Here is an 8,607-nt window from a genome sequence, read left to right on the forward strand (position 1 = left end):
ATATTGAATGTTGTATTTTGTGTTTATTTCTATGATTTCTAGTATTTTTGACGGAAATGGAATATGGTTATAACTGGAGAACATCGTCTTCCGGTATAGAATGCGAAACTGAGGCTAGGAGACAGACAGCAGACGTGTTACACTTGGTAGACACCGTCCAGAATAGCGTGTTTTCCAGAGACCTTAGTCATTTTTACATAAAGGTAATTTTACCAATCGATTATTTCTTCATTTAGATAAACAGACGACAGTCCTACAGTTAAGGGAAGTTTTCAAACATTTTCATATAGTTTAGTAAAGAAGTGTACGGACCATATTTAAACGCGTCTACATGTTGTAAGTGGCACTTTGCGAATCAAGTGTTTTGCTACTTTGTTATACGTATAAGAAAATTATGAGTTAGAAACCATGTTTTTTTTTCAGAAATAACTGAAGTGCCATCGTAACTGTTATTGTTTTATATAGGTGAATTTGTTGTTTTTTTTTCTAACAGTTACAGAATACGAAAGCGAGGCTCAGTGGATTAAAAATAGAAGGCAAACGTGATGGACTTGACGGAAGTGTTCCAAAATGGAGAATCTTCGAAAGACTTGGAACACTTAAATACAGGTATGAAGTCTTAATTCAGATAGATAAAATAAGTAGGTGGCGTATATTTCATTAATTCAGACAAGATCACCTGAGATCTATCTTTGATAACTTTTTCTGTTATTTTTTTTTTTTGGAAAATCAGTTTAGCCGAGACGAGGGAACGTCTAGACTGGGGGCGTATTCAAACTAAATTATCTTTGTGGCATTCTGCAAGCGAATTATTGTGGTTCCTATTATGTGAACAAAAATAAGAGGAAAATATTACACTTGAAAACAACTTTAATGAATAACTACAATAGTTTTGTAGTAAATGAGCAGCAGAACATTTTTCTTTGTAATATTTAGTTACAGAACATGAAAGTGAGGCTAGGTTTCAAGGAATGGACGGACAGCAGACGTGTAACTCTTGGTAGACACCATATATGATGGCGTAATTTCCAGAGACACCATTTACTTTTAAAAAGGTAACTTAATTTTTGTTAACTTTTTCATCGAAATTACTGGCCGTACAGTTTATGGAATATTTTCATTTAAGTTAATTACCGTTTTGAGAAACAGTTTAGTCAAGCTAAGTGAATGTGTAGACGATTATTCAAACGTATCTTAGGTTTATTTTGCGAATAAAGTATGGTTACTACTAAATGGCACATGAGAAAAATATGAATTAGATACCTTGTTTTGAGGAATGATAAATGTAGTACAGTGACCATGGTAACAGAAATTGTTTTATTGTCTAATAATTAGTTATAGAATATTGAAGTGAGGTTTGGCTCCGCAGAAACGCAGAAAGCAGACGTGAATGGATTGGCAAACACCTCCCAATGTGGCACACTTTCCAGAAATTTGGAACACTCCTAAATATGAAAGGTAAATTTTTTTAAAGTTAAGATAAATTAAAGATATGTAAGGACTTCTTTCATTTTTTTTTAAATTCTATTATTATGTTAGCGTTTTGTGCGTTCATGCAGTGTTCCAAATATAGCAGACGTACTAATAGTGAAATGGGATAAATACATTCACATTCATACATAGTTTTGTTTCTACACTTCTTCTTGCTACTTTTTTTCTAAAGTTATTTACCACTTTTCGACGTTAGTTGCCACACATTCATAAAAGTATATTTGTTAACATTTTATTTGTGGAATTTCAACTTGCTGTACTTCGTAGTAACTGAAGTCATGTTGGTATGAGAATGTTCTTCTTTGGAATAGTTACAGAATATGAAAGCGAGGCTAGGTTTTCGTGAATACAGGATATGAAAGCGAGGCTTGGTTTTGGTGAATACATGATATGAAAGCGAGGCTAGATTTTGGTGAATGAAATACAGGGAGCTGACAGGTAAATGTTTTGAAACATTTTTTTTAACTTGATGGCTTCCTCCTTGCTTTGGGAAAATGTTCTGTATCTTTTAGAAACGTAAGCTACATCTGTTCAACTGTAGGTAATTTTGACTTGACGGGAGAGCAAATTTAATTGTTTATTTCTTCTTAATCCAACATAGTTGCATGTGATAATTATTATCCTGTTTAAAATTCAATTTATGCTGTCATTTGTGAAGACGTATTTAGACAAGTAGTTTACTTGGTGATTATATATGCTAAACATTTATGCTGTTAACATTTCTTGTTCGAGTAGGCCTGACGCCATCCGCTCCTCAGTCACTGACATATGGGGTAGTTTTGTTAAGTACCGACAAACCCTGGGTATATTTAACACATTTACACATTTTCAATATAGTACAGTATACTATAACAAACGAACACTAGTATGAGTTATACATTTAGAGCGATCATTGCCAATGATTATTTTTAACGTCTGCTGTTCAATTTTGTAGGTGTGGAATATGTTACACAGAAAACGTTTCTGGCGCTGGTTCCCATGTTTCCGCCATCTGGCACTGGTTCCCATGTATCCGCCATCATGATGTAAAGCAATGAAACGAGTGACCAGAAAGCCTATTGATATTTTTCTACTTGAATGTATGGCACACGGTAAGCTCGATAAATTTAGACAATATTTGAGCTCACCTGAGCACAAAGTGCTCGGAGATAGCTATTGTGATCACCCATCGTCTGTCGTACGTTATACGTCCGTTCGTCCATCTCTATCTATACCATTCTGTTAATGTTAATGAAACAAATTGGTCTGGACATTTTTTTATTCTCATCTGTCAACATTATTTAAAGAATTTTGGGAGGGGACGTCCACAGACTTTGTCCGGAGCATATCGTCTTCGTGCATAGAGGGTTTATGATGAAACTTGGAACGATTGTTCACCATCATGAAACGGAGTGAAAGAACCAGGTCCCTAGGTTTGAAGTCAAGGTCACACTTAGAGGTCAAAAGTCAAATTCAGATATGACTGTTCGGAGCATATCTTCTTCATGCATGGAGGGATTTTTATGTAACTTGGTAACTTGGCACAATTGTTCACCATCATTGGACGGAGTGTCATGCACGAGAACCAGGTCCAAGGTCTAAGGTCAAGGTCACACTTAGAGGTCAAAGGATACAAGAATAAAAAATTGTCCGGAGCATTTCTTCTTCATACATGGAGGGATTTTGATGTAACTTGGCACAATTGTACACCATCATGAGACGGAGTGCCATGCGCAGGTCTCTTCTTTAGAATTACTTCCCGTTGTTGTTACTATAAATAGCTTATATTGTAACTTTTTCATTACTAGTCGTAGGGAAAAAATCGAGACCACTTTTATGTTATACAACATGCATGTTACATCTAATTTTGAGGTGTATTTTGACCTATCTTTATCCAGTAAAGATTTTTGTGTGGACTTAGAATTTTTTTTTGATTTTTTTAGATTAACTTCCCTTAGTTGTTACTATAAATAACTTATATTGTAAACTTCACACACTTGTCCACTGTGATGACCTGGTATGCAATGTGCAGATTTCATAACTTTTACGACTTTCATATTCATTCAGTTGGCAAGGTTGTGAAATTATCTGTTGACTGTAGCTTTGTTTACTGGTCCTCTAGCAAATTTGTGTAAATTATGCATCTGGGGTTAAAACTGACCCGGTCCTGGGGTCACTTGTGTATGGAAGGAAACTTAAAAAATCTTTTTATCTGGAGCTGCAGGACCCAAATTTGTATATTTGGTATGCAGCATTGTCCGACAGTCGTCTACCAAATACTTTTAATTATACCACTTGGGTCAACATTGGCCATTTATAAAGAAAAAACTTAAAAATATTCTTTCTAAAGCGTTTAGGCCTAGAGCTTAGATGTAGATGTTTTGTATGTGCCATGGTGTGGAGGTTCTCTACCAAGCATGCAGAAACCATTTGCCTAACTGAGTCCTTTGATTTGCCGGAAGTAGAATTCCGCTTTAGATGGTAGAAGAAGACATACTGAAGAACGAACACAAACCCTTTAAAGCGTCGGGCAGTGAAATTTCACGGATATACATTCACCGTGCAATGCAAACTTAATGAACAACTTGACATCTTTTAAACAAAAAATTACCGAAAACTGTCTGAAATATCTGGCCTCTTTATAGAATGACTGAAATTAGATAGATTGTTAGGTCGACTTCTGACCTATTCTACTTACAAGCTGCCGCCTCACTTTTTTTTAAGTTTTGTGTGTAAGGTCATATCTCAGTAACCGATGTATGTATCTGATATAATTTAATTCCATCAAAATAAAGAATGTCAGTACCCCTTCCATACTTTACCTTTAACCTCTTTACAAACAGACAGTAATTTTGTGCAAAATAATTGCTTTGGAAAGAAATGAATCTGAAATATCTCCGTTGTATGAACTTCACTTACAGAAGATAAATATGTATTCTAGAATGTGGAAGGAAATACTTAGCAATGAGGATGACGACAATCATTAGGAAAGAACACAGCGATGGCAGTCCAGAAACAAGCATGTTTGAACAGACGACAGCGCAAGTACAGTCAAAGGTGGATAGAAGAAGAGGAAGAAAAATGAGAAAAAGAACAGTTTAAAAACAAACAGATTAAATTAACAGAGACGTTTGTGTTAAAAAAAAAACAGTGATAAAATCAGATACAGTTATTTACAAAAGATACAGTTTAAGGAAAAAAAAATGAGTAAAAATTTTCTGTTAGCTAACAAGAGCACGAAGTGCTCGTGGTTAGCTTTTAGGATTTAGTTAGAGTGATAATACAAAAAATCGTTCAGATTATTCTACAAGCAAATCACTTTGCATGTTGATTGTTTAAAACCATACGCTAAATTATTGATCGAGACCCCAGCGTCAAAATCAACATGGCGTCTGAAATTCAAAATGGCCGACAAGATGGCCGCCAATTTTCTTAGACTTGATTAAAATGATTATTAAGTAATATTTTATGTTGGCAGTAAGCAAAATGAGTTTTGATAATGAAATATTTATATCTACATTTTGAAAATTTAAGATTTTGAAAGCCTGTATTCAAAATGGCCGACACAAATCAAGATGGCCGACATAATTTGGTCAAAAATTTAGATTTTCAAAATATCTAAATTATTTTGCCCACATTTCATCTTTCATTGAAAATCTTATTAAATAAAGTTCATAAAAATGAGATATAGAGCCCTTATTTCACTTGAACACTAGATATAGCTTGACTGACAGTTTTCCAAATTCAAAATGGCTGCCAAGATTCTCCGTCAGATGTTTTACTAACTGAACATCCATTGATTTCGTTGATATTGTATGCCCATTTGAATTGGTGAGATGGTATAATTATTAAATTTTACGGTTAAAACTATCTCAAACTCTAAACAATTCAAAGTGATTGACTTCCAGCTTCTTCTTTAACTACAAATTTGCAGCTGGCAAAAGAATATAATTAATAGGAAATTAGCTTATTGAAAAGTGACCAATAAGAACTGGTTATTCAACTGGTATATTTTCATAATCCACTGTCGTCAAAAATGAAAAGGGTGCTCAAAACACGAAACACATAATTAATAGGAAAATTAGCTTATTGAAAAGTGACCAATAAGAACTGGTTATTCAACTGGTATATTTTCATAATCCACTGTCGTCAAAAATGAAAAGGGTGCTCAAATGAAGAAAAAGAGACGGAAAGAAAAATTTCCCGTTCACACAAAGAACCAAGCTGGTTGCATTTTGGCTTTTAGTTAATGTGACATATTATGAACTCCTACATTACGAAATGTGTATCACAATGCAAATCAACAAGATATTGGCAATAGCCCTTTAAGTTCAAGAAATTCATTGAAAATGACCATTTATATATTCTCCTAATTTTACATATAAATATAATATTGTTCCACCGTTTTCCATTTCTTTATATAATGACAATATTAAACACAAGGTAAACATAATATTCACTAAAAATGAATATCAAAGCTGCTTTACAGAGAAAAGGCACCAAATTTCTTAAACCATTATCATGTTGTGTCAGTATTGAATGCATTCTCATGCAGTGCTGTTATATTTTCTGGTCCTTTGATCTACACTTCCTCTTTTAGCTAGGTTTTATCAACTATCAAAACAACAGCCTTAAAGTGCCGTATCACGGATGCAAAAATATTGCGGTCTACAGTATGCGGTGTGTGTTTGTGTGTGTGTAGGGGCACCAGCAGTTCAGTACGAAGTCGTCATCGGCAAGATGTATAGCGCCGAGATGGTTTAGTCGTGGGATTTGGGTCCACATCCCTTGTAGAGAGAGTGGGGTCAGAGGGATCTCCCCCAGGATAGAGTAGCCGCCTCATTTTAGCCGGTTCAGGGGGCTCCCTATGGAAATATTTGAAATACAGGTATGAAATGACAGCCTCTGATGCATTTTTTTGTCTAAATTTTGCGGTACTGTTGGGGGTGTTCCATCACTTTAAGGGAGTAAAGAGGCTCTTCCCCTGGAAAATGTTGAAATATTGGTATTAAATGATGGTCTCTATATCATATTTTGGGTCTAAATTGTGAGAAGTATTATTTCTTTGCCAAAACAGTCGGGTGCAACTTTGATAAGTATTATAGGTAACTTGTTAAAAACTTGGGGGTAGCGTGCGACACGGGTTCCCATTCGGTCTGGCCCTGTATCCGGGCCTCGGTTACTCTTATAGACTTTATTAGATGTTTCAAAAATAATGCATTTATCTTCGGTATTTTATTTTATCAAGCAAATATATATTTCTGACACCATGATTTATTTTACTTCTTGAAAGATTAATGGAATTTGATGACAGTTTAAACCAAAAAGATATTCAGGAGTAAGTTTTGAAAAGTACTTTTGCCAATGTATTAGGGTTATCAAGGTTTAGTGTTCTCTGATGACACTGATCAGGAGCCCTTAATGATCCGAGCAATTATAGAGGTATATCTATAACTACCACAATGTACAAAATCTTTTCTAATATAATGAACTCACGTTTATATTCGTGGGCTGAAAACAATAAAAAAATTGATGAAGCCCAAGCAGGTTTTAGACGTGGTTATTCTGCCATTGATAACGTGTTTTGTTTACAAGCCATGGCTCAGAAATACTTGTCTAGATCTGGTGGTCGTTTTTACTGCCTATATGTCGACTTCAAGAAAGCTTTTGATAAGATTAACTATAAAAAGTTATTTGAAAGTTTACAATCTAAAGGTGTAAACGGTAATTTTCTCAGGATCCTTGCTCAAATGTATCAAAATTTACAATCTTGTGTTAAGACATCAACGGGGAGAGAAACGGATTATTTTCCGTGTAACATTGGTACAAGACAAGGGGACATAAGTAGTCCTGTGATTTTTTCCTTATTTATTGATCAATTATCCTCCTTACTGCGCGAAAAATGTAATTCAGGTATTTTTATCGACAATTCAATACCTGATATATTATGTCTGATGTTTGCAGATGACATTGCAAATTGTGCAGAAACTGTATTTAAGTTACAACAACAACTCAACGTAATAGAACAATTTTGTAATTCAACAGGGATGGAAGTTAACCTCAGTAAAACTGAAATAATTGTATTTCGAAATGGTGGACCCTTAAGAATTAATGAAAGATGGTTTTTCCGTGGCCAATTAGTTAGCGTTACGATTGTTTATAAGTATATGGGCATCTTATTTACGCCGACCTTATCTTGGACAGCAGCTAAAGAAAAGTTAGCGTCACAGGCACAAAAGTCGATATATGCTATGTATAACTATCAAAGGCCATTTGGATATTTTAACATTAAACAGTTGTTTCAGTTATTTGATGCTATGGTAAAACCAGTACTCTGCTATGGATCTCAGATTTGGGGATATAAATATTCGCCAGAAATAGAAACCATACATACTAAGTTTTGTAAAAAATTTCTTGGAGTAAAAAACTCAACGAATAATATAATTGTTTTGGGAGAATGTGGCAGACTACCAATGTGTATAACCTATTATTCAAACTGCGTTAAGTATTGGTGTAAACTAATACAGATGGATAACTCTAGATACCCTAAACGGTGTTATTATATGCTAAAATCTTTAGATAACGTAGGCAGAATCACCTGGGCTACTCAGGTCAAACACTTATTATTTTTGTATGGTTTTGGTTATGTTTGGGTTTCACATGATGTTGGAGATATTGACTACTTCGTTAGTATTTTTCGTCAAAGACTCATAGATTGTCATACACAAAACTAGAAAGAGTCTATCGATGAATCAAGTAGATGTCACCATTATAAACATTTTAAAACTTTATTAAATACAGAACGTTACCTAACAATAAATTTGCCATTTAAATACAGGCTAGCAATGTCAAAATTTCGTTGTTCAAGCCATAAACTGGTAGGCACAACAATACCCCTTTTGAATCTCGTATCTGCCAATTTTGTTATAATAGAAGTAACACTAGTATTGTTGAATGTGAATATCATGCTTTTTTTCAATGTGAGAAATTTAGTGAGATCCGTAATCAGTATCTTCTGAATTGGGATTCATCTGACAGAAGTATACAAAGTTTTTATAACATACTTAGCTCTGATAATGAAAAGGTGTTATATCAAACAGCATTGTATCTTGAGAAGCTTTTAAATAATGTTTGACC

The 8,607-nt window shown here is 34.4% G+C and overlaps 1 long non-coding RNA gene across 1 annotated transcript; it reads left to right on the top strand.

Annotated features, from left to right (window-relative positions):
- The first annotated feature begins 309 nt into the window (after nt 1-309).
- On the top strand, nt 310-4,590 carry LOC123540689 (uncharacterized). Its single transcript, XR_008367656.1, has 5 exons — nt 310-1,055; nt 1,336-1,458; nt 1,803-1,929; nt 2,426-2,582; nt 4,412-4,590. It is a non-coding gene; the product is annotated as an uncharacterized LOC123540689 (long non-coding RNA).
- Nucleotides 4,591-8,607: the final 4,017 nt, after the last annotated feature.

This window comes from Mercenaria mercenaria, chromosome 16 (assembly GCF_021730395.1).
Source record: "Mercenaria mercenaria strain notata chromosome 16, MADL_Memer_1, whole genome shotgun sequence".
Taxonomy (NCBI): domain Eukaryota; kingdom Metazoa; phylum Mollusca; class Bivalvia; order Venerida; family Veneridae; genus Mercenaria; species Mercenaria mercenaria.